Raw genomic sequence first — 24928 nt, 5'->3', positions numbered from 1 at the left:
GGAGTACAATTTCACCTTTGTCAGTTTTGAGGCATGTCTGTCAGTTTTGTAGTTATTTGGTAGATTATCTGACTTGCTTTAGCTTTCACACAAATCTACTTTTAAGGTAATGGAAAACTGGACCCAACCTGAGTCCACAGTTGTCAGTGTAATCACTGAACTCTTTTTCGTCTTATTTGGACCGTTTCAACTGGGGTGGGAGCCTTTTACACTCACCCATGGTATGTCAGTTTATGGATAAACATAATCCCGCTTTTGGGAAACATATTTCTTATGATTCATAACTCTCCACACACAATTTCTCCCATTAACACCAGAAGTAGGTGAGGGGTGGTTCTGTTGAAATGTCGTATGAAGCCAAAACACTTGAACTTGCAGACTTTAGTTTTCTCCACCTCGAGTAGCTCTGAAATTAAGAATGAAGCTTTCACTCCTCAGCTTCACCTCCTGTTAGCAGTTCATTTTCCCCTTGTCGCCCTCCAGGCTGCATATGCAGTATTGCTAAGCCCTTTTCCATATATGACTGATCATCGTTTCCTATTCTTGAACCTCCATTTTAGAGCACTGAAGGGCCTTTTGTCTGACTTAAACTTGGGTGGCAAAGGCTGGCATGTTGACATGCTACTTGGCATTTTGGAACTGGGTTTATGGCCTTGGAGCCAGAGTTAGAACACACACACAGACAAACTCTCTCATCCCAATAAGACCCTCCCCTCCCTCCCTCCCTCCCACCCTTGCCCTCGTCTCTCCAGCGGCAGTAATCAGTGGCAGGTCCTGGCCGAGGGGGGATCTTGCGTCAATAAATCGTCATGCAGAGCGGCTCCCCTGCCTGGAACCCAAACAGAACGAGGGGCCGTCTGCCGCTGGAGAGCCTTGTAGAGCTTGTTAAACCCCTCTGAGGCTTGTACAGCCTGACCAAAAAGAAAGCTAATGCTGGGTTTAGTAGGTTTTGTTATTGTTTAGTAGTCTTAGCCATGTTTTTACTTTTTGGGGGGGGCAATCCTCTTTTTCTGATCTTGTGTAGTTATTACAGGAGTGGTAGTTGTTGCTTTATAATGGCAGCCTGTAGAGAATCTGCAGTTTTTTTTCTCTGACCACTTGTGTATGTTTGTAGAGTGAGACTCAGAAAACTCTTTTCCTGAGTTACTATAGCCGAGTGTCCCTTTGGACTGACTTACTATTTCATCCTGTGATTAGGTTTTATTTAATTGCTTTTTGCATGTGCGTTTTCATTCATCTGTGGATCCCAAGATCAATTCACCATAATACATCAACACTTAAAGAGTAGAGCCCAGTGAGAGTGTGGGTTAAAAGGAACCTCATGACGTTAACTTGCAGCGTGGCAGATTAGCTGGTTGGTCATTGCAGCCATGCAGCAGGGTGCGTGGTGCCGTGACGGTTTTTAAGATAAACACAAGAAACACATCTCTTCACTTTTCTCCTTGTTTAGGCCATTGATCTGTGGCAGATGGTTGTGAATTATTCATGTGTTGATTTTTTTTTTCTCTCTGAGATTACTCGGTCTCAACGAGGATTGGAGAAAAGATGGAGAGGAATGACAGCACAATAAGAGCCATACAAAAGGTTGAGCAGCGTAAACAGCTCACACCAGATAAGAATATCATTGTTGTTGTTTTCTCCACTGTGATTGATGGAGCCCTGTGGCATCGTTAGGTGGGATCAAAGTTTCTTCTTGTACAGCTGTGATATTCATTGTTTCCCAGTCAATTTCTCTGCCGTGTGTAGTTGTAGTGTTTTGGTATTTGTGCTTCGAGGAGGTTTATGTTCGGTATTTAACTGAACCTTCACTGTTGTTCTTGGAAATGACATTTTCTGTCCAGTAGGAAAAAAAAGAGATGTGGGTATCGATGTGCTGTGTGTTAAATTCTGTTGAATGGTCAAGTTCACTGTCGGCAATGCAGCCCAAGCAGCTAACAGCTCCAAGAGAGAAGAAATGTAACAATAAAACTATATGCCACTCACTTTATTTTATGAGCTGAAGGTTGTGGAAAATGAATAAAGTTTTTAAGTTTGAATTACTTATATGATATGAATTTAGGAGAATGATAGTGACATATAGGATCCAATAGAAAGAAGACATCTCACTCTGTTGGATATGTTGGAGCTAAAGAAGCTCTTGCCTCACTTGTGGTTTCACAGTGGTGTTTGTGTGGAGGCTCTTCCCTCACAAACAGACACAGCACACAAATTGACCACAGCCAAATTTAATTTAGGCCAGTCAACATGTAACTGGCAGAATTAAGGTTAATAAACGACAGCTGATCTGATGTACCTCTGACAACGTTTGTCATTTTAACCACAGAGAGCGATGCTCAGTGACGCTTAAGTGAGAAGCTTCATTTGGAGTTTTTTCTATAGTTCTTTGCTAATGACTCATAATGACAGAGCTTAGTACATCTGTGTGTCTGAGCGCAGGCTGCACCCAATTAATATTTCACTTTCTCATGCTGACTTTGACAGGCTTATAGAGGGGGATGCTGGCCTGTTGGGGTGGGCTCTGTTAAATAGAGGAGCTGCACCACCATCAGGCTCAGATGGACAAACTCCAGATGACTACTGCAGTAATGAAAGGATGTGATTTTGATCTATGTTATGTTACCAATGCCTTGATCAATTCTGAAACTGATTCTTAGGATCAGCTCAGGATTTTATTTATGTTTTAATCAAGCAGGAAGTCACTGTGAGATTGATATCAGTGATAGCTCAGTACAGACATAGATAGATAGATAGATAGATAGATAGATAGATAGATAGATAGATAGATAGATAGATAGATAGATCTCTTTCATTTTATGATGGCTGCCAAACTGGGAAGGGCCTCACAACTGCCCACCCGTTGCTAAGGAGTAGCATCACTGGTGTCTCTTTCAAAGGTATAGTTTTGCTTTAAGTGTAAGATTTAGAAGCAATCAAAGTCAGTTGCTGTATAATTGAGGCACCTGCTTGTGATATAGGATTCACTTTTAATTCTCTCCCTTGCCCTTCCTTCTCTTCTGTCACTCGAATTTCTATCTCTCTCTCTTTTAATCAGTAACTGTAATAAGGACTCACAGTGGGAGCTATCAAAAGCCAGCAGTTGTGGATTAGAAGAGAGTAGCTAGTCCCGGGCCAGGCCACTGGAAAGTGAAGCATAATCTTCAAAAAGGAAGCTTAACCCCTGCTGGCCCACTCCGGTTTTTCCTCATTTACAGAGGCCAGTGCCACAAGGAAAAGGCTTGGGGTGTTAATTGATATGTTTTAGTGTGAACGTTTAGGAAGTTGTCTAAGGATGACTGAAGTCAACCAAGGCAAGAGGCAAAAAGAAGTTGGCGTACAGGAGCTTATTCAGAGGAAGTTATTCAAGAAGTTCTCCAGATAATGATGCTTTTCATTCATTCTGTGCCTTTCTGCGTTTGCACTGCGCTCATCCTTGCCACTACAATCTAGTTTGTCCATTGTCCAAAGAGCCAGGGGGACATAATAGCACCCTCTCCAATCTGTGTTTGATGCATTTGAGTCCTGCAGAAATGTTATTGTTCTAATTTCTCCTTGGCTCTGCAAAAAATTTCCTCAATGGAAAGATGGATGGGAATGAGAGCTGAGGCAGAATAAACAGAGTCCTTTTTTAAAAGAACAATGGAAGCTGCTGTGGAGAAATAAGATTACTGCCTCATTATTGTCTCTCTCTCCACGGTTTTCCAGAATATTCCATTCAAGTAATCTCATTGCCAGATGAAACAAGTGTGCAATTTAGCCTTCGGAAGAATTTATTAAGCATTCAAAGCTTTGCCTCTGCCGGAAGAGGAGCTCAGAATTGAATTACGTTTTCGTGCTGTGCACTGTTCTTTCAAATAAACAAAGATCCACCAGTCTTCTTTTTTGTTCTTCCTCAATTAATCATGCTTTGATTTTATGGCAGATTTGAAAGCTAAATTAGGCAATATGACACTGGTTTGTAACTTGGTCTGATAATTAACATTTTGACCTTTCTGTCTCTTTTCATTGTTTTGGGTGTACTGTATGGCTCTCATCGGTTTTAAAGGTATAGAAGGTTGTCTTGAAGCTGTATACACACAGGTACAGTTGCTTTGTGGGAAAATGTATAATTACAGCCTATAGCAGTGGTAAAAGTATGATTATAGCTTAGAATGGAGGTCCAAGTCAAGTAATCATCCATAGGATTTATATTTGAGCTGATACTATACACTGATATAGCTATAGCACTACACTACAGTCACAGTAGCCCAGATGTCCAGTCTCTATGGAGATTAAGAACATGCAAGACCTTTAAGATTAACCCTTAAGGATTCACATCTGCTGCTAAGCTTATAGTACCAGTGAAATGCAAGAGGTCACATTGTATGCGATCTCTGTGCCACAAACAGCCTGGATATAGTAAGACTAGAGAATCCCTTCACTGCTGTATTTTCCATTTGGCTGGGAGGTGAAATCCACGGTATGGGTTCAACAGAGGACAGCAGAGAAGAGGGAGGCGGGTCAGGTGGGTCCCTGAGGATGTAATCCTCCTGCTTCTATGAACAAAACAAAATCAAAAGTTCCCAGCAGTTACACAATCCCTGTTAGGAAGGGCTCAGTGCACCCTGGGTCTCCCAGGGCAGAATGAACTTTTCCAGGCACTAATCCGAGGATAAGCCCTGAAACAGAGGCCTTCAAACTCCGCTGTATGCCATGCTGTACTGGAAATGCATGAAATGCCCCATGGGACTGTTGTGTTCACTGTGAGTGGCATCCCCTGCAGATTTGTCCTTGGAGTGTGATGATTTAAAGATGCAGGTCTTGCTCTTCAGGAAAGTGTTTTGTTTTTGTTTTTTTAAAAGAAGTATCTTTATGTTGTTTGAACCTTTGGCTGAGTTTTGACCTGTGGGCTCTCCGGTGATCAGGAGCCTCTGGCTCAAGGACAGGTAATGAAAGTCTGAGTTTTTAGTTTTTAGTATATGTGAATGAAGAAAGTGTGCTACTACGATTCACCATGGCAACAGGTAAATTAAGAGCAGGGCCTCCATTTTAATCCAGTGGAGCTGAAAATATTCATGTGTAACAGTGCACGTTTATCTTTGAAAAACAGCAGCAGCAGCAGCAGCAGCAGCAGCAGGGAGAGAGCCTGAGCTGCAGTGGAGACAAGAGTCAATAAGTTAACACTATTACATTTTATTCATCGTAGTCCACTCATGCATTATTTAGCGGACTTGAATTTCCTTAATGGATGGTAATGCTGGAATCCTACTGTTTGTTAGATTACACTTTTAGATATATATTTATTCAGCTCTAACCTGATGGAGACAAAGTGCTTATGGGGAAGATTAAATCAAACAGGATAAATTCATTCATAAACCTGTGATTGCAGTAAGCATATGTAGTTTTCTTTTTACATTTAAAAATATTGCTAATCATTTTCTATACATTTTATATATTATATATGATGTTATTTATGATATAGCCTATGAAAAGCTTTAAATATACAGTATGGTGTATTTAGAAAAGGACTCATTTAGTCTGGCTTGACAATCTTCCTCTTCAGCAGGCACACAATCGTCCTCACGCAGTATTAACAAATATTACATAATCTCCAGTATTACATCTGTGATGGTGTAATCTGTGTAATATGTGCCATATCTTTGATTATGTGTGGTAATGTTTACTTGAATTGACCCCAGGAAGACTAGATGCTAACTCTGTAGTTGATAAAGATTTTGATCTTGTTCTCCAGTTTACATATTAATGCATGAGCTAATATACGTACATACAGTTGTGTTCAAAATAATAGCAGTCCGACATCACTTGCAAGATAAATCACTGATTTTGTTAGAATTTCAACTTTTTTTTTTTCAACTTTTTCTAGAAGGTTTAGTAAAGGTATTGAGAGTGAGGAGTTGTCGTCACAGCTCAGAGCCCCACCCCCCTTCTCCGCCATGATGGAAGGATTCCGGTGGCAAAAGCCTTACTAGTCTATGGGCAAAACAAAATCGTCTACTCCGTAATTTATTGTTTTACAATGCCGGAAATCACTGCTGTGTTGAAAACTGCTCCAGTGATTTACTTTCTCCTTATTCTTTCTTGTAATTTGTTGATCTATTGGCGCAAAAAAGAGCTAGAATTTAGTCCGTCTCTGTGCTGTTCTGATGACGTTGCCCCTGGCAACCGATAGCGTCTCCTTCCATCATGGCCAACCGGCTGACCGTAAAAAGCTCAAACCCCGCCCAGATCAGACCAAATCGGCACGTGACTCCTCACTCTCAATAGAATACCAACAGACCCAACAGGCATGACGTGCATGCTGCTGATTCTGTGAAACTGAATCATTTACTGAAAGGGGCGTGTTCAAAAAAATAGCAGTGCCAGGTTCAATTATTGAGGTCATTGATTATGTGAAAAAGAATAGGTGTTAGGTGTTAATAGGTGTTAACAGGTGGCCCTTATTCAAGGATCAAGGCAACTGATGTTGCATATGCTGGCTGTGCATTTGTCCTTGAAAAACAGAGTAAAATGGGTTGTTCAAGACACTGTTAAAAAGAAGAGCATTCTTTGATTAAGAAATTAATAAAAGAGGGGAAAACCTATAAAGAAGTGCAGAAAATGATAGGCTGTTCAGCTAAAATGATATCAAACACTTTAAAATGGCAGCCAAAACCATAAAGGCGAGGAAGAAAAAGAAAAACGACTATTCGAAGGGATCGGAGAATAACCAAAATGGCAAAGGCTCAGCCAATGATCAGCTCCAGGAGTATCAAAGAAGATCTAAGATTGCCTGTGAGTACTGTAACAATCAGACGACGTCTATGTGAAGCCAAGCTACCACCAAGAAGCCCCCGCAAAGTCCCATTGTTAAAAAAAAATACATGTAATGAAGCGGTTACAATTTGCCAAATAACACATTGACTGGCCTAAAAAGAAATGGCGTAATATTTTGTGGACTGATGAGAGTAAGATTGTTCTTTTTGGGTCTAAGGGCCACAGACAGTTTGTCAGACGTCCTGCAAACACTGAATTCAAGCCACAGTACACAGTGAAGACGGTGAAGCATGGTGGTGCAAGCATCATGATTTGGGGATGTTTCTCGTACTATGGTGTTGGTCCTATTTATCACATACCAGAGATCATGGATCAGTTTGAGTACACCAGAATACTGGAAGTAGTCATGTTGCCGTATACTGAAGAGGAAATGACCCCAAACAAGACAATGACCCCAAACACACCAGCAAGTGTGTAAAGAAAGATGTCAACACTGCTATTTTTTTGAACATTATATTTCTTGACTTTCTGTAAAATATTATCAAATTAAATTACTTTTTCCAATTTTCTTGGTTTGAAATAGAATGTGCAGTGTCCCCAATGCAGTTGTGTTCCTTAAAATACAATTTATTTGAAGAATTTTGAGGTTTACTCACCTTTTTAAACACACTGCTATTATTATGAACATAACTGTATAACCTGCCCGTGAGCAGATTACCATAGCTTCATAGAGGAAGTTACCGTGGTTACTGACCCTGAGTTCTGTGCAGTAGACATCCCAGCTTTAACATCCTCAGGAACAGTTGCAGCCTGTGCCTTTCAGACTCGGTGACATGGGTTTGTTTCACTTGCGATCATTCACCTGTCCTCCATTCAGACCAAGAAACACTGCAGTATGCAACCCAACATGACATAATATGAAACAAACACGGTCTCCTCCACTCTGATTCCCCCAGCTTAGTTTCAGGTTGGTACTGGGCTACAAGAGCTTCTGTCTTGAACTGAAATTGACTGACTATCCAACTCCTGTATGAAGAGTGAGAGAAGCTCCAGAGATAATGAGCGTAAACAGAGCGTGGAGAGAAAATAAGAGAAGACAACTGAAACATATCTCTTTTTTCTGGTAGTACATGTGTAATAACATTCAGTTGTTCAGAAGTGAAGTCTGTGGGACTACAAATACAAACTTGCGTCTTTGAACTTTCAGAGCCGTCCTGTGTGAATTGATCAGATGCTAGTTGAAGCCCGTCTGTTGTATCCACAAAATGAGCTTCTTCTTTAATGAAATGGACTCAGAATCCACCAGGGAGCAAAAAAACCCCTAAATATCAGTTCAAAAAGTGCATAATGAATTAATTGTAGTCCTGTGCAGACTTTTTCTTTTTCTTGCAAACAATATTCATACAGAAAATTAAGGAGTTGTTTCCGAGATCCAATAATACCTTCCCCTACTCCGCCATATTTGAAGTGCCCCTCTTCACTTAAAAGATAAACAAATGACCATGATCATGTAACTGATTTGCTTTGTAGTTGCTGCTCATGTTTTTTTTTAATGCTGTTTCTCTTCCATGTGTGAGTAATTAGTGGACCCTTCTCCTTCCTGTCACTTTGCTGTGGGCATCATTAAGTCTGCCACTGACGACTTTACCCAGTTACATCATTCATACAAGAGGTACAGTCTCTTGTTTCCAGTGTTTTAATGGGGTGCAGTTTTTCTTTCTTTTCTTTTCTTTTTTACAGCAAGTGCACTGCAGCATAACAAGTTGCATGTATTACATCACATGAAATATTTATTCATCCACAGAGGGATGATCCTTGGTGTCGGTGAATGGTGTGTGTGAAGAGGGACCTTAACTAAAGTAGAACTCCTCAGCTGTTCACTGTGCAACCTTGACTTTGACAGCTAGCGCCACACAACTAGGACTCAAGTTAACTGTTAGAATTCGGTCTATAGCAAGAGACTCGTCTTAAAGGTCCAATATTTTACACTTTTTACGGATTTTATTTCAAGTGCTGATCCGTAACACGATACATTTGCTGTTTAAGAACAAATAACCATATCAGTATAGTTTTACTGCTCTTTTAGGTTTCTCTCTACCAACAAGGTTGTATGATCTAATCAGAGGAGAGGCTCTGAGCCTGTATTCTGATTGGCTTTGTTATTGTTATACCAAGGCCAGACAGAGGGTTAGTTTGCCCTAGTCTTGGGTAGTGATTACTTTGTTGTGACATCACAAAGTCACAGAAATCCTGGCGGCTCTTTTTATAGCTCAGTGTGTGCATTTCTCTGTGGACTCAGGCTTTCATACTCTCACAGTCATAATATAAAGCCTAGACCTGCTTTATAATCAAAAGAGACATGGACATGTACCGTTATACTATGGGACCTTTAAAAGTGGTGTATAACTAGTCTGCCTGAGGTAGAGGAAGGAATGTTCTGGCTTCATAACTCTGATTGAGCTGGGGAAATCGGGTTTGTTTAAGTGAACATATTATGTTCCTCTCTCAGAGCCCTCTATTCAACAAGGCTTTTGAACTCCCCCTGCACCACTGGAGCTGCTCAGCTGCCAACAGTAGAGTCCTGTGGTTGTATTTGGCAGCTTGTACGTGTAAATGTGTGTAAATTTAATGGCCTTCTTTTTTTTTGTTTTTTTTAAAGAAGACTAAGAGCCTGCCTCCTTAGTAAACATCCATTAAATAAATACCAGATCTAAGAGAAAATCCCTTTTCAAAGCAAGTCATGTCATGTACCTGAAAATGGTAAGCAATGATTGGATAGCACGCAATGATGTATGATTAGGTTATTAATTCAAACACTTAATACATCATAAATAAACAACTACAAAGAAGTTATAATACAGTTTTCTTATAGACATTAATCTTATAAGCGATATATTACAATTTATAGCGCTAGTGTAAAACCCATCACAATTTCTTAATGAGTTACGAGTATTCATGAATGGTGATGATGACTGGTCTTGCAGTAACTTATTAATAAATGATGATGGGTCTTACACTTTACAATAGAGCTAGTAACATAAATAAACTGATTAGAGTAAGGCCTTCTTTTTTATCAGTCATGATTTTAATAGTGACTCATTAATTACTAGCCGACAGTAAAGCTCCCTTTGAAATACATGGTTATAACAATGAAATGAAAAACAAAAACAACAAATAATTGATGACTAGTTTACAAAGTAAAGAAGAGTAACAACTGTGTTGGGATGCTATAGCAGTGAATATCCACTGTGCATAACAATATGATAGCAGATGTCATATCAACACCTTTTTTGACTATGGTTAATTATAACCTAACTAATACACATAAGCAGACATAGAGGAAACAAAGAAAGGATGGAAATAATGAGTAGAAACAGTAAAGATAAATGTGGGCTCACGATTTTGCAAGCAGCAGGTAATGTGTTAAGAAAGCTAATGAGGGTAGTTTTATTGTGGCATTCAGTAGGATTAATGTTGGAAAAGCTGATGGGAAAGGAAAGAAAGAATTGAGTTGTAGTTTAGGTTTAGTTTAGTTTGAGGTTTAGTTACAAAATTTTGACAACATCAGTGCTACAACTTGGTGTCACCTACTCTTATGGGGCCACTAGGGCAGCAAAAGTGTCTTGACTAAACAGTCTTTTTTTTTTGAATATGAATGAACAAACATTTAAACAGTCAAAATGAAAATGGACTATTCCCTCCTAGTATTTTTTTTCTGAAGAGATGGAAACAGACAGGAGACACAGTAGGATGGAACATCAAGAGGGACTTTAATGTAAAGCTTTAGAAAGTGCATTACTCTTCTTTTCTGCCACAGAAGTTTATTGAAATCAAATCAATGAGTTCTAGGTTGTACATGTTTGCGAGAGAGACAAACTGCATCATAGATCAATTAATCCTCAGACGTTTAGTGAGCAGCTAGAGGAGGTCAGAGCTGACAGTAAATGGCAGATATCTGGTGGATAATATAACCCTTTTTATATCAAATTCATACTTTTCGGCTTTACAACTTCTGCTGTGAATCAAAATCCATTCGCTGGAGCTATGAAGCATCACAGCATCATATTGTCTTTCTGTGAATCTAATTTTAGCTCGTGAACAGGGAAATTCATGGTTTGCCACAATATTATTAGATTTAACATTGTTAGATACTACTTACTGACAAATTGTCACTATTTCCAGTTAAGGGCAGCATGTACTCCTGTCCTCAGTTGATGTAATGCTGCTAGAAGTCACCTCATGGCGTCTAAAAATTATTAATTTCTTTTTTTAAATGAGTAATGTTCTAAAATTATATTTCTACATTAGTAAGTTAATTAGGATGGTTGGTTTTCCCAGCTGACTGGCTGGAAAAACCCTGTCCATTAGAAACCACAGTGACTCTGGTACTATTACAGGCTTGATCACCATCATCATATCATAAACTCATAACAATATGCAATGGCACTTCCATCTCCCCGGTGCAGCTGTATGCTTCGGTTACTGTATCACTATTCCCAGCAGCCTACGTGAGGAATTTACAGTGCTGCACCCGGGAACCCTGCTGTAGAAATCGGTGCGGGATCACTGAGTTCAGCAGCGCCGGTCATCAGTCAAATCTCATGAAACCGAGGTTTGTCATCCTCCCACATTTGTAATTTACCAGACTTCTCGTTTCATCCATTAGCATAACACAGCAGGCTCATTTCTTCAGCTTCCAGAGGCAGTAGCCTATTAGATGAATGAGGCATGAAGGGTATGCTGTAGATTTGCTGTTGGTGAGATTAATGAGCTGGTGTGATCAGTCGAACTGAATGGAAACTATTGCTCAGTGTGACCTGTTGTTTTGTGAGCTCATCACCAACTCTTGTCAAAAATGCTATCAATTTCTTTTCTACAAGGAAGCAGGGTTCTGCTGAAATACATTAAACTAAATCTAAATTATATACATTATACATTTCAAAACTTTGTAAATCTTCTTCCTCAAATGTAGTATCGTAGTAAAAGAGTGTGTAAAACAACAGTGTTAACAGGCGTTTCCACACATCTCTGTGCCGTTCTTCAGCAGTGTAGGTTGGGTCATGCAAAACTGACACAGAGGTCCCTTCTGTGTACGCCTGACTCAGGTTTTGTCTTTGTGTCTACGTTCATTAGGCTCACTGACATTCTCACACGATTACACCAGAAGCTAACACTCTTAATGAGCATCCGTGCAATGACAAGCAATGCAGCAACCGTTTCGCCCACATGGAAAAGCCAGAGGAAGATGCTGACACGGCATGTAGCACACGCAAACATGTCTGTGGGAATGGTTATTCGACCTGACAAAGATGCAAGTGTATGGCCTGAACAATTGGAGCCAGCAAGGACACTGGGTGCAGGATGTGACACAACATTGAGTGGTTTAGGAGTCTTGAATGGAGCATGTGTGTAGGAGAAAAGTGACATTTTATTTTTTCATTTTACAAGACAATGATTTTTTTTTTTGGGGGGGGGGGGTCATTCTTGTTTTGAAACTTATAACGATGATGATGACGTTGATGATGAAAGATTAGAAGAAAAATTACCTTTTTTTTAAATTTTACTCAGAACTAGAAGTTAGATCTTACTCAGCACTAATGGAAAGGTAACGCAGTTCCTGTTAAAGAGTGTTGGCATAAAGAAGGGTTATATTTTTGATCTATTTATAGACGCTATTTATAGAAGTTGCACAACCCCTCCAGTGTTTTCCTCTCTCTCACACGTATTCAGACATTCATTTTGAGAACAGAGGATGTGTTGTTGCAAGCATGGATCTGATGTGGGACCCCATCCCCTTTTGTCTGCCTCAGGCATGTATAGCCTGATGCCAACGCAACCAAACCGCATCACTGGACAAACTCAGCAGAGAGATTTGCTTCAAAACTTGTGACTGTAGGTAATGAAAAACAAATTAAACACTTTAATCAAGTGTCTAATTGATTTTTAAGTTATGGCTCAAATGAAAAAAATTACAACTGCTGCAGGAAGTTGTTGACCTCTGTCTCCCTGGATACTATGAAGAGACTCCTGTTTCATACGTTGGCTATCAAATAAGCTCTGTGTGCACGGTGTCATCCCGGGTCTGCTCAGTGACGTTATGACTCGGGAATTATATTGCCAGAGGATCAAGGCATCCTGCTGCATTACCCAATGAAGTAAAGACCCTGTAATAAGGTTGACAGTGATCTAAAAGCAGTGCTAGATTACAGTGCTTGAATGATGTAATCACCCTGACCTTAGTGGCCCATGTAATGTCACTTAATGTGCCGTTAATACAGTGTTGTTGTTGTTGTTGTTTTTTATGCTGGTCCATGTTCATTCTGTGGCCTTACTGTCAGTAGCGTGGAGGAAAGTAAGCAGAAGACAGATATGTGCAGATTTGGTACGGACATTTATTGTTCCCAGTTGACATATCCTCAACACATAAGTGGTCCCCTGACTTTTCATCTACAGCCATCAGCAGGTTGAGTGCAATACCCCAAACTAATGGATACATTGCAGTGAAATTTGGTACGAACATTCATATTTCTCAGCAGGATGATCTCATTAATGTCAGCCTTCAGTTTGTGCCGAACTTGAGAACATGACTGAACACCTCCAAAAGTGAGGACATTCCCAATGGTCTCAGATTTCCTTTGTATTTAAAGGAGCTACTTGGAAGTGTTGCTATTGTGACAAAGCTAACATTAGCATCAATTGCTGTTTACAGTCTAGACTCTAGTCTAGACTGTTAGACTGTAGTCTAGACTCTAGTCTAGACTGTTAAGTAAAATTACTTAACAGCATTGAGCAAATGCTGAAAGTTCAGTATTTAACTTCATTACATGATTTACCAACAGCTGTTTCCAAAACCAATGCCGATGGTTACTCTTACCTCTATCACATCTGGTTTTTCTACTACAGTTAGACATTTGAAGTTTTTTTTTATTTATTTTTTTTATATATATATATTTTTTTAGGGGCTTTTTCGCCTTTAATGGACAGGACAGTTGAGAGAGAGAGAGACAGGAAATGGGAGGCAGAGAGGAGGGAAACGACATGCAGGATAGGGCCGCTCGGCGCGGGATTCGAACCGGGGTCGCCTGCAGTGAGGACTATAGCCTCAACACATGGGGCGGGTGCTCTACCAACTGAGCTAAACACCGCCCCAGACATTTGAAGTTTTGAGAAAAATATCCTTCTTTACATAAAATCATAATAATTAACCAGTGTCACTGCTGTTATAAGGCAAGTCATTATTTACTGCACATGGAAATCCAGAGTTAGGATCCTTTATTATCAAGGACGGAAATTAAATTAAATTGAAATTAACTAAGCTCTGCTTTAAAGTACTTTGTAGAAATGAGGGGGAGTCAAAAGTTCAGCATAGTAGAGCTAAAGTCATAATTTTACAAAAAATAAAAATCTAGCAAAGCACAGATACACAAAAAATGTATTTAACTACAGTACTCAAGTGGATGAACTTATTTACTTTCCACTGGGGTAGTCATTTGGAAATTTTATGATTAGATCCCCACTAGTTTGCAGTATGCATGGGTCCTTGAAGTAGCTCTGTACAGTAATTCACTTGGGGTCTTTGTTGATGTTTCAGAAGTTATATGTTGCCTACCGGCATTTGGGTCAATAGAGTTTTATCTTCGAGATGCATGTGGTACCAATTTGCTGGCTGGAGACAAGCCTCTGTCATCACTGGCACAGGTCAGGCTCTACATAGGCCCCCGTTATTGAAGGCCCTTTTGTCATCACCATCACAATAAACAAGCTAAACAAGCGAGCCATTCTCAGCTCCGATCTAGTGTGCTTATGCTGCATGAAAACAAGCGTGACTATTTTAATTGTAATTAGAGGGACACAATTGGTGTAAGGTCTGAGCCAATCACAGGCAGTGAATGACTGTGTGTGTGTTTGTGGGTCAGTGTGTGTACTGTTAGTGTATGTTTGTATAATCCTTGTTTAATTGTCCAGGGCAAGCACTGTCACAGGGCCTTTGATTTTTTCCCCTTTCATGTGAATACTGAAGCTGTCATGTCCAACACTTCATGAAAATGGCACTTTAAACTCCAACTGTTAAAGGCTGTAATTGTAGCGTGTTTAGTCACACTGCTAATACATTTGTTAGTGTGGGAATGTTCTAGAGGGGTTTATCCTACCTTTATTAAGTCACTGCTTCATTAGTATGACTCACATCCTGACATTTCATTCCCTGTGTGTCATCTTACTGTCATCTCAGCCACTTAAAATCCACAGCCAACTTGGCTGCTCAGTGAAGCTTTCAGCAGTGCTCTCACCAATCGTTCATACGATCCGTATATGAAGTCCTTATGGGCACGACCAATTAGATTTCTTTTTTTCTTAAGTATTATACTGCATCACTCTGCTGCGGAAATGTTCCCCACAAGTACAGTAGACTTTATTCTTGGTAAGATTATAGCACCTGGACAGAGTGAGGCAGCCTGTTGATCCTGTAAACGTGGTTACGGATAGATTAATAACAAGGCTAAGAGTCTACAATCATGTTGAGTGCCTCTGTGTGCCTATTCTTAGGTACATCAGTGCATTGTGTTTCATTACCACCACTAACATGTTTATAGCACATCTGAGGCTGATGAGAGTGTCTTCAGATGGGAGTATCTTCAGATTTACAGATATAAACCAAATTATTAAGACAATTAAAAAATAATCCACCTCTTGATGGCGCCAGAAGAAACGATCAAAGGTTTTACAGGTCACCGTAGAGACATCCATCCATCCATTAGCTATCCAGTAGTATTCTATTATCATCTGTGCAGGATAAACATTTCACTCAAGGCCACAAATGTGGCATTTGAAGAAGAATCAGAGGATCAGTAAGGTACGGACTGTGACCCCAGATTCAAGTGCCTTACAAGGCAGCTGGAATGAAGAAAAATCCATCTTCCAAACTATTCACCTGTGGGCGAACCACTGGGGTTTGGGCCAGTTAGTGTCCTGTTAGTGAAGAACTATGGGCTATAACTATTGGGGAAGTAATTAGACTTGTGCTGATTGGCAATCCGATCGTGTATCAGCGATTGAGAGGACGATTGTCGAGCAAGACGACGCCGTAGCCGCCATAGCCGCCGTGAAATGACGACTCCACCCACGCTGTTGAGGAACTATGAAGTCCTACTCAGTTGTAAAGGATCTTAACTGAGCCGAGTAGAGCTGTAACTGTGTCGTAGATAAGGGGCAATACCATAGACTGTAAAAAGAATGGACGTAGCGTCCGTGACGTCACCCATTGGTTTTGGGGAGTCGTTTTTGTGACTCGAATATGGCGGCCTGAACAGCGCCATGTTGGATTGGCCGGCCAAGAACCCGCCCACTGGCCTCGAAGCAGCTGTCCACGGAGCTGCTCGGACCTGTCACTCAACGTTTCCGCGCCCTAATTGGCCAGAGTTTTAACCTAATAACAGTAAAACGGTAGAGTTTAAAAAAAATTCACCCCCCTCAGAGTGTGTGCGGGGGTAGAAACTATCGATTGAGACGAAAAAACGTTCTGACACCAGGATTTTAACATGGGGGTCTATGGGGAATGCTCCCTTCTGACACCAGCCCCCAGAGGAATCCGAGCGGATTGCAGTTTTTTGAACGCGGAAGTGAGCTTCACTTCTCAGACCCACAACTGCCCCCTTGGGCAATACACACAACACGCTACAGCTACAGCTGTGCAGAAAATCTGTATGGTTAAGTCTGAAAACACACTTCGCCACAGGTGTGAGCTCTTCAGCTAGCTTAGCTAACATCAGCTAGGTACGATGGCCCTGATGGCTCAATACACTACAACTTTAGAAAACACATGCAAAGGCACAAATGAGATGCAAGTTCAGAAAACAACTTTTTGTTTCATTATCTGAATATGTAGCATGTTTGCGTCTTTGCATATGCGGCTTAGTGTCTTGACCTCTCAGGGCCACCGTAGCAAGCACAATGAATGCTGTGTTTGTGTTGTTAAGATTATTATCATGGAGTGTGGGCCATTTGTCTATCCAGGGAGTTTATCATGATTGTTTTGTAGCAATCTGCCTGCCCACAAACCCAAATGGCACACTGCTAGATTTGCATACTGTAGGGATAAGCAAAATATGCAATATGGTTGATTTTATATATTTTTTATCTTTATGTAGATAAATGTAAAATCTTACATAACATAAATGCTCAGCTCTGTTCTTCCGCTATGCATTACACTAATCAAATATCTTTAAGTGTGAATCAATAAAACCATACTATTATATATTTAAATCACATTATATATACTGTATATTGTTACCAATCAATACTTATAATAAAAGATTGAAATACAGTACATAAAAAAAAACACATTGTGTTTTCAGTGCATCCATGTTCTCCCCTGTAACACTGACAGAGCCTGATCTTACTCAACCCCACACCCCCCTGCACATCCCTACATTTGCTTCAGTCAAACGATTTATGTCTAATTACCGGTTATAAGCTCTGCACTTCCTCTGAAAGGCTCCATATTAGAAACCAAATCTTATAATTAACCCATCTTCTCACATGAAAGTAATGGCAGTGCTCTGCCATGTCAGAGGCCCGTGTTGACAGTCTGTCATCTCAGCCCAGCCCTCTGCAGCACCACCTCCCCAGATATCCCAGCAGTTTAAGGAAAGATGAGCAGGCTAATGGACTACTTACTGGTGTAGAGGGGCGAAGAGACTGACCTTGAAGGTTCGTCTAGTTAAGCTGTCTAAACAGAAAACATCCTCTGAATTGCATGGACAGGAAGGTATCAAGTGTGATATGTGGCCCTATCTTAAACCACCAAATCCCTAAGCCACAAAGCATTTAAGTCTGTTTAATAACTATATATTCTACATGTTCTATATTCTAATGTTTTTATGTTGATGTTGTAAAACATACATCTCAGTGTATTGCTGAGAAGCTCTTACATCAGTAATCTGAATTAATTACAGCTGGTAAAAAAATGTATTAAAATAAATATCATAACTTTTCCACAAAAAAATGCTCAAATATTGATCTTGTTGTCACAGATATAGTAATAGCCATGTGTAACGAACACATTCTTCTACTGCATGTATTTACAGACAACATTTTGTTGTTTGGCCATATGTGACAAGTATTTACAGTATATTTACATTGTCTTTTCAGTCACTTTTTTTTGGCTTTGGCAGTTTTCTCTTTTTGCTTCATTCATTTTTCTTTGCTGCAAAAGTGATGTTAATATGACATTTTTTCTATGATGCGATTTCTTAAGTTTTAAACAACACTTGGCTGTCCTGCAGTTCGGTGCCTTTGCTGAATGATTTAGGGGAGTTTCAGGAGTGGATTAGTGTTGCTGAGGGAGCTTGTTGACATCAGATGGCATGGGAACCATGAATCCGCACACAAGGCTCAACGGAGGAGCTCAGGCAAACCTGCAGTGGGCACGTAGAGAGGGGGAAAAACAAATAAACTGAGCCCAAAGCAAGTATCCCCACAGTTGGCAGGTTCCCATAGACATTTGGTAGAGAGAGAGGATGGATACAAGAACATTCTGGTTATCAGTTAAGGACTTACTGGTATTTTCTTTCAGTCTTTCATAATGGTCAATATACATTCAGCATGTGTAACAATTTGAATGGATTTGGACCAAGTTATTAAACCATTTGAAGTCAGATTAATTGACATTATCAGTTATTTTGCATATCAAACAAAACACTGCTATGATGTCTAAATTTGGCAGTGACTATTTGAAGCGGCGGTTGTCTGTGTGACTCTGTCCAGATGCTGCATGATAGCAGCGCTCTATTAGAGTGGAAAATTTACAGATTATTCACTGCTGTGGTGTAATATTGAATGCTTGTGCAAACAGGACAGTTGATAAAAGGAACAGTATACAGTATAAATCACAGAGCCCAGTATGATAGATAATAATAATAATCATAATGACAGCACAATCCACTCAGCATCAGATTGCTCAGTAATCCCACAGTAAACTCTTGTTAAAACCTGAGTGAGTCACTATTATTACAGATAATCCCTTGGTCTGGTTTATGTGATGTGCTGGTGAACGTAGGCCTAAACCACACAAACACATACACATGCCTCTCTGTTTCCATAATGACAGCTTTTCAGCCATTGTCTCAGTTTCAGCAGCCACACAGATCGCGGTACAAAGCAGATGGCGGCGGCATATAATGTCGCTCGGAGACTGTTTTAACTTATTGCTGCAGTGCTGGCTGAACGCTGAGGAGAGTCATCAACTTAATGTATGACCCAGTGGTTTTTTGCACATAAGGACGTCTGTTCATGACTTCTTTTTTTTTTTTTACCGTGCAGAAATGCTGGTTTATGAAAAACTAGTTCCAGAAGAGTTTTTTTTCCCCTAATAAAAGCTTTTATTGCACAAACTATAGACATCTACTTCCAGCTATAATCGTTCTCTTCACCCTCTGCTCCTGAGCCGTTGCTATTTATTTATTTTCCCCCTTTTTACATCCACATCTACTTGGCACGTTTAACCAGTCAGGACATCAATCCAAATTTCTAGAAACTCTGATTCTCACAAATGTTGTCATTGCAGATGGTCGTCTTCATACAGTAATGTGTCGTTGCCAGCTGATCAGTCGGACTGCAGGCCTGTGAAGCCCGTTACAGAACTTCTCATTGAAGTGCAGCGGCTTTAAAGAACTCTGCTCTAAATACTTTGAACGTTTTGACCCCCTCAGCTCCCTCGATTCTGGCAAATGCCAACGCACACATAAACAGTGCAGAGGCACAGGAGAGTTCAAATACTTGAACTGAGGTTACCATGCTCATCCTTGCTTTTTAAACAAGCAGAGAAACCCCACCCTTCCCCCCTAAACCCCTCCTAGCACCCAAGTCCAGGAGCTTTGCCAAAAGCAGCCTAACACTAAACATTCACAGCGCTGGGGAAGAGAAAGCAAACTCTGGGAAGGTACAGGATTGACGTCAGAGAGAGCCACATGTAAGAAATTCCTTCCTAATTACTGGGAATGTACTGGCTTATTGTATAAAAAAATGTTCTGGTTCATATTCATCTTTTTAAAAGGTGGTTTTTTGTTTTAGAGTCTGTGCTTCTACCTTTCGGTGTTAAATTAGCTCTCTGTTCTTCCTCTTTATCCAGCTCTATTATTTCACAATCTCTTTATTTTTCACCGTCCTCTCCAGTTCCTATTTCTTCCTCCTTCTCCCCTTCAACCCACACGGTTTCTCCTCCTCCTCCTCCTCCTCCTCCTCTGCTTCCTTCCTTCCTCTTGCGCACCAACCTGCAAAACTGCTTTGTGGTAGATAATGTGAAATTTGCCGACAGACAGACACCTACGCCCACTTCTTGCAGGATTTGTTTCTCGTGCGTTGTAAGGCTGATGTGTTTGGATTATTTCTGCTGACCCACTGGTCTGGGTGCTGCACCTGTTATTCCTCCTTCTAGGAATGTGCCAGCAGCTCCTGGCTGCTACACATGGCCTTGTTTTCCTAACTGAGCTTTAACTAATTAGGCTCGCTCTTTATTGTTGTTGCTCCACTTTCCCTCGCCTAATGTTTGTGTAGCTGAGGTAATTAATTATTAAAACATTTACCTTTACCAATACCTGCTATGCCTTTCTATCACCGTGAGAGCCGTTGTTTTATTTAGAGTCAGCTGCGTTGCCCGTTTAATTGCGAAGTGTTAACAAAATAGTTGTAATTAGGACACTGTGTGATAGAAATGTGTGGATTGCAGTTAGATCAACAGGCACTGTGGTTAATTCACAGTTGGGTCATTAAAATGTAAAATAATACATAATATTAATGGAAAAAATTCATAACACATGTGGAATTAGACTGTGTTTGGACTGCGTTGTGATTAATTATTAATTATGGGCACGGTTTGTGTTAAAAAATCCTGCATGCCACTGCTACTTTCCACAGTGTTTTCTTAACTTTGTGTATTTTAAAGCAGCCCAGTGTTAGTAATGTGTCAGATACTTTGGTGAAGAACAAAAATGTTCCCTGTGAACATTTCACTCATATATGTGGTATCAATATATTTCCAAATATGCAGTGTGCCATCCTGAACTTCACACTCAGAGATGAATGAGTCAAGGTACCCGTGGTTTTGGCTGGCTGGCACTGATCTGATAAGCGCTATACATGAGCTGCCTTGGCTCTGTTCACAGTTATATAGGTTCTGTCTCTCTCACATAGTTTTTGTAGTATTGAACAATACGAGCTGAGAACTTGCCTTTTCCGGGCTTTCCAGGTCCCATCTATTGTAATATTTCTGCAACATCTTGGGAACCAAAACAAATCTTTGTATGATTTATGTGTCCAAAAACGTTAACCCTTACCTTCCATAATCCCTTTTTATTGTGACAAAGATAAAAACTGGAACTGGGTGTGTCTGAAATCAGGTTTTGAAGGTCCTCCTCAGAGATGTACTGTACTGCTTTGCTTTAGTATGAAAGGGAAAGGAGAATGGCTGGGATGAGTCCAGAGAGAGTTGATTTAGGAGAGAGAGGAGTGTGGTGGTGAGGTGTCAGGAGCTTTCACACACACATTTGTGATTTGTCCCGAAAATGGAGATAGGAGGGAACCTGGGGATTTGTGGAGGCTCCTGCTTCGAGCGGAGGAATGCCTTTGAAGCTTTTTCTTTCTCCCTCTGGATGGATTTTTTATTAGTGTGGGACAAGCGACTGAATGGACACATTTTGGCAGAAGGAGAGGCAGATGAGCTGGCAGACAAGCAGGAGGAAGCCATCAGCTGTGAACTATTAGCAGCCCTTGTGTTTCCCTCATATAGCCACATTTCTTAGTCTTTAGCGAATATGATAATGCTGCTCTGTGGTGAGCGCAGAGGAAATTTCATGCTGAATTTTTAGTGACAGTGGACAGGGTTGGAAGATTTCCATTGAGAAGCCACTTTCAGCAGCGAACAATTAGCTTCCTGTCCGGCCTGAGTTCCCACCCTGACTGTGTGACGTCCACGAGCAGCAGCAGCAGCCTCGGGGCCTCTTAACGCTGCTAAACGCCTTTTATTTTGGTCACTTCACTGGGCACAATACACACTCACACTATTCTTGGAAACTGTGAAGTGTGTCTCCCTCACCCCTGACCCTATAGCCCACAACCCGTTTCCACTGTCAACAGCACCTGAGGCTGTCTAGATTATTGTATGTCATGTCTGTCTTCTCCTGTGTCTCTGATTGCTTTTCTTCACCTTTATATTTCACTCCCGCTCAACGTCTCCTTGTTTCTGTAGCAGTTGTTGGATTAGTGTTTGTTCTCACTCATGGAGAAAAGCTGTTTTCTTATTCTTGAAATTATATGCACAAAACCAAGTTCTTATGAAACTCGACTATTAAGATTCTTCAGGAAACATTGCTAATTTGTATATTTGCAAGTTGCAGATGCCTTAATATTCAGTGTATCTCTAAAATGATGACAGTGAGCATTTTTATTTCCACTTGCAGTGACTAGTTGTTCTACTTTTTTTTATGGTTATCTTGCAGGCACTCGTGGCTTAAGGGAATATTATGGTCTGGTTTAAAAGAGCAGATCATAATCTGCCTGATGAGTTCCTCTTTGTTGGCATGCACTGCACTGACTTTGAGTCAGTTTGTGTTTGTATTTATTGCTGAAGAATGGAAGAGTCAAAACTTAATAATATCAACTATGAATCAGATTACTATGAAACAGGAAGGAAAAAACAGGGACCTGAGACCGGGTCAGACTGGATCCAAATTACAGTCAATTTAAGTGGGCCAGTTAGGGCCTTTGTTTTACTGCTGTGGGTCTCAGATCTGTTTGTCCACTAATGTAATGAGCCAAGTGTATTGTAGGAAATTAGAAGCTGAGGAAATTCAGGCTGTTGATGGTTTTCTTTCTTCACGGATACTAAGGGGTGACACATGAAAGCTTCTGCTCCACTGGGAATTTCCGCCTCGTTTTAGCTTGTTTGTTAATTGTATGGCACCTTGACTGTGGAGCTGAGTCTTAGATGATCTCATCAACATAACGGAGGCAGCTGTTTCCATGTGAAGGTCTGATTAACCCCAATAATGTATAATTCCAGTTGAACAGATGGACATTCATACCTAAAGATGCTCCTTGAAGGTTGTAGTGAAGACCAGGCTACAGCTAAAAATGGATCTTATTGAACTTTTTTTTGTGATCAAGTTTTTATTATTTCATTTTCTTTTTTAACAATATATCCACATTAAATATATACACACAGCCACATAATTCACATACATTTACAACCATACATCTCGGAAGCATATAGTATTGCGGACAGTGTAAAAAAAGAGAAAAAAGTAAATAAATAGTAAAAATGTGAACTATTGTCCCACCTCCCCTCTATCTGGCTTACTCCCTTCCCCTCCCCTTGACGGATTCAGTCATATCTGAACATAAAGAAGGATATACATAGCAAATAATTAGATTAATGGATTGGTTAATCAGACCTTCACATGGAGGTAGCTGTTTCCATGTGAAGGTCTGATTAACCCCAATAATGTATAATTCCAGTTGAATAAATCGACATTAATACCTAAAGATGCTCCTTGAAGGTTAGAGTGAAGACGAGGCTACAGCTAAAAATTGATTTTATTGAACTTGATTCATCAGATGACTGCAAACATTTCCCAAAATAAATTATATTTCTATGTGACTTGACTGATCTTGACAGGGTTATAAAATGTGAGGAGTGTGTGTCTGTCTGCTTTTTTTTGCCTCCTAGTGGCCATACATTGATTATTGCAGCTTTGATGTGGAAGTGAAGTTCTCCTTCTGGAGTAAACCGATCAACAAAGCATGAAAGAAACATGAACATGTCATTGCTCTCAACCTGTCTGCAGACCCACACACACTGAGCTTTTCGTGAAATACAAACTAATTTCAGCTCTCGACACACACAATGCTCCTTAATGCCGGTTTCTGTAACACACACTTAACGTGACTCAACATGACTGGACACGCTGGGAATCACACCCATATTTCAGGCACTGACACACACGGAGAAACACGGCTAATGTGAAAACACACTGGTAGACACAAAAGGTGTAATTAACTCCAGTGAGTTCACGGCCTGATGACCTAGCCAAGTCCTCATGTCCAGTCTCTATTGGTCTGACTCTTCTTTAATATGCACACTTTCTTCCTGCAAGCTGAAACTTGAAATAAAGTGACAGGATGATAATACAGTAGTTTCTATTCTATTCTATTCTATTCGATATATATTTCTATAGTGATGGCAGTCTCAGAGATAGTTAAAGGGGCAATCTAAACTTTGTGTCAGCCTGCATCTTGGTCTGCCTTTAGAATAAAACTTTTCATTTCGTATTCTGTGACATATGATCACATCACATTATATAGCTTTATACAATATACCCATGACAACAGTCTGAAAACACAGCCACAAGTAACCACTGCTTTGGCCTAAGCTCATTGCCCAAACAAACACAGATGCCTGGGATATTACAGTTTGGAAAATTTGCTGATTTGCCTCGACTGGAACTTTACGGAGCTCAATCAAATGTGATTTGTCGCACTTTGAAAAGCCTCTGCAAAACATGAATATAAAGTTTGATACTGTGTAGCGTTAAATGTCCGGATTTGCATGTTTGTTAACTTTTGTTTGTCTTGGACGACAAGTCGCTGTGCGCTGTAGTTCAGTGGAATACCCATGATGCAGTTGGTTGTTGGAGTATTCAGTGTAAAAAATTGGTTGGAAACAGATAGTTCACAGATGTGCTCCGTCCCTCAGAAATAGTTTCCCTCTCAGTGTGGAGGCACAGCCTGGAGCCCAGACGGAGATGCTACTTTGCTTGAGTGTGTGTATATATTGTAGTCTTGCATATGTATATATTACACTATTTGTGACCTATTGCGTAACTAGGAGGTGTAATCTACCATGTGATGTCCACATGCGTAATGCTCTTAAAAAACAGTAAGGCCCTTCTCTCTACCCAGTGACCCGTCTACCACTACACAGATGTCTCCCCTTCTTTCAATACACTTACAGCCTTTCAGTGAAAAGACACACACACACACACACACACACACACACACACACACACACACACACACACACACACACACACACACACACACACACACGCACACACACGCACGCACGCACGCACACACTCGTCTAAGGTATCACAGGGATCTCCTGTCTCCCCATGGACATCCTCGT

At 40.5% G+C, this 24928-nt stretch overlaps 2 protein-coding genes across 2 annotated transcripts in view; one reads left to right on the top strand and one right to left on the bottom strand.

Annotated features, from left to right (window-relative positions):
- The window catches only part of asb1 (ankyrin repeat and SOCS box containing 1), a 230980-nt gene that overhangs the window by 57452 nt on the left and 148600 nt on the right, over positions 1-24928 (bottom strand). The window lies entirely within an intron of this gene.
- The window catches only part of hdac4 (histone deacetylase 4), a 133311-nt gene that overhangs the window by 23772 nt on the left and 84611 nt on the right, over positions 1-24928 (top strand). The window lies entirely within an intron of this gene.

This window comes from Trachurus japonicus, chromosome 21 (genome assembly GCF_045865225.1).
Source record: "Trachurus japonicus isolate A0001 chromosome 21, Traja_1.0".
In the NCBI taxonomy this organism is placed as follows: domain Eukaryota; kingdom Metazoa; phylum Chordata; class Actinopteri; order Carangiformes; family Carangidae; genus Trachurus; species Trachurus japonicus.
Note: the sequence above shows the minus strand (reverse complement) of the source record. Positions and strands in the feature narration are given on the sequence as shown.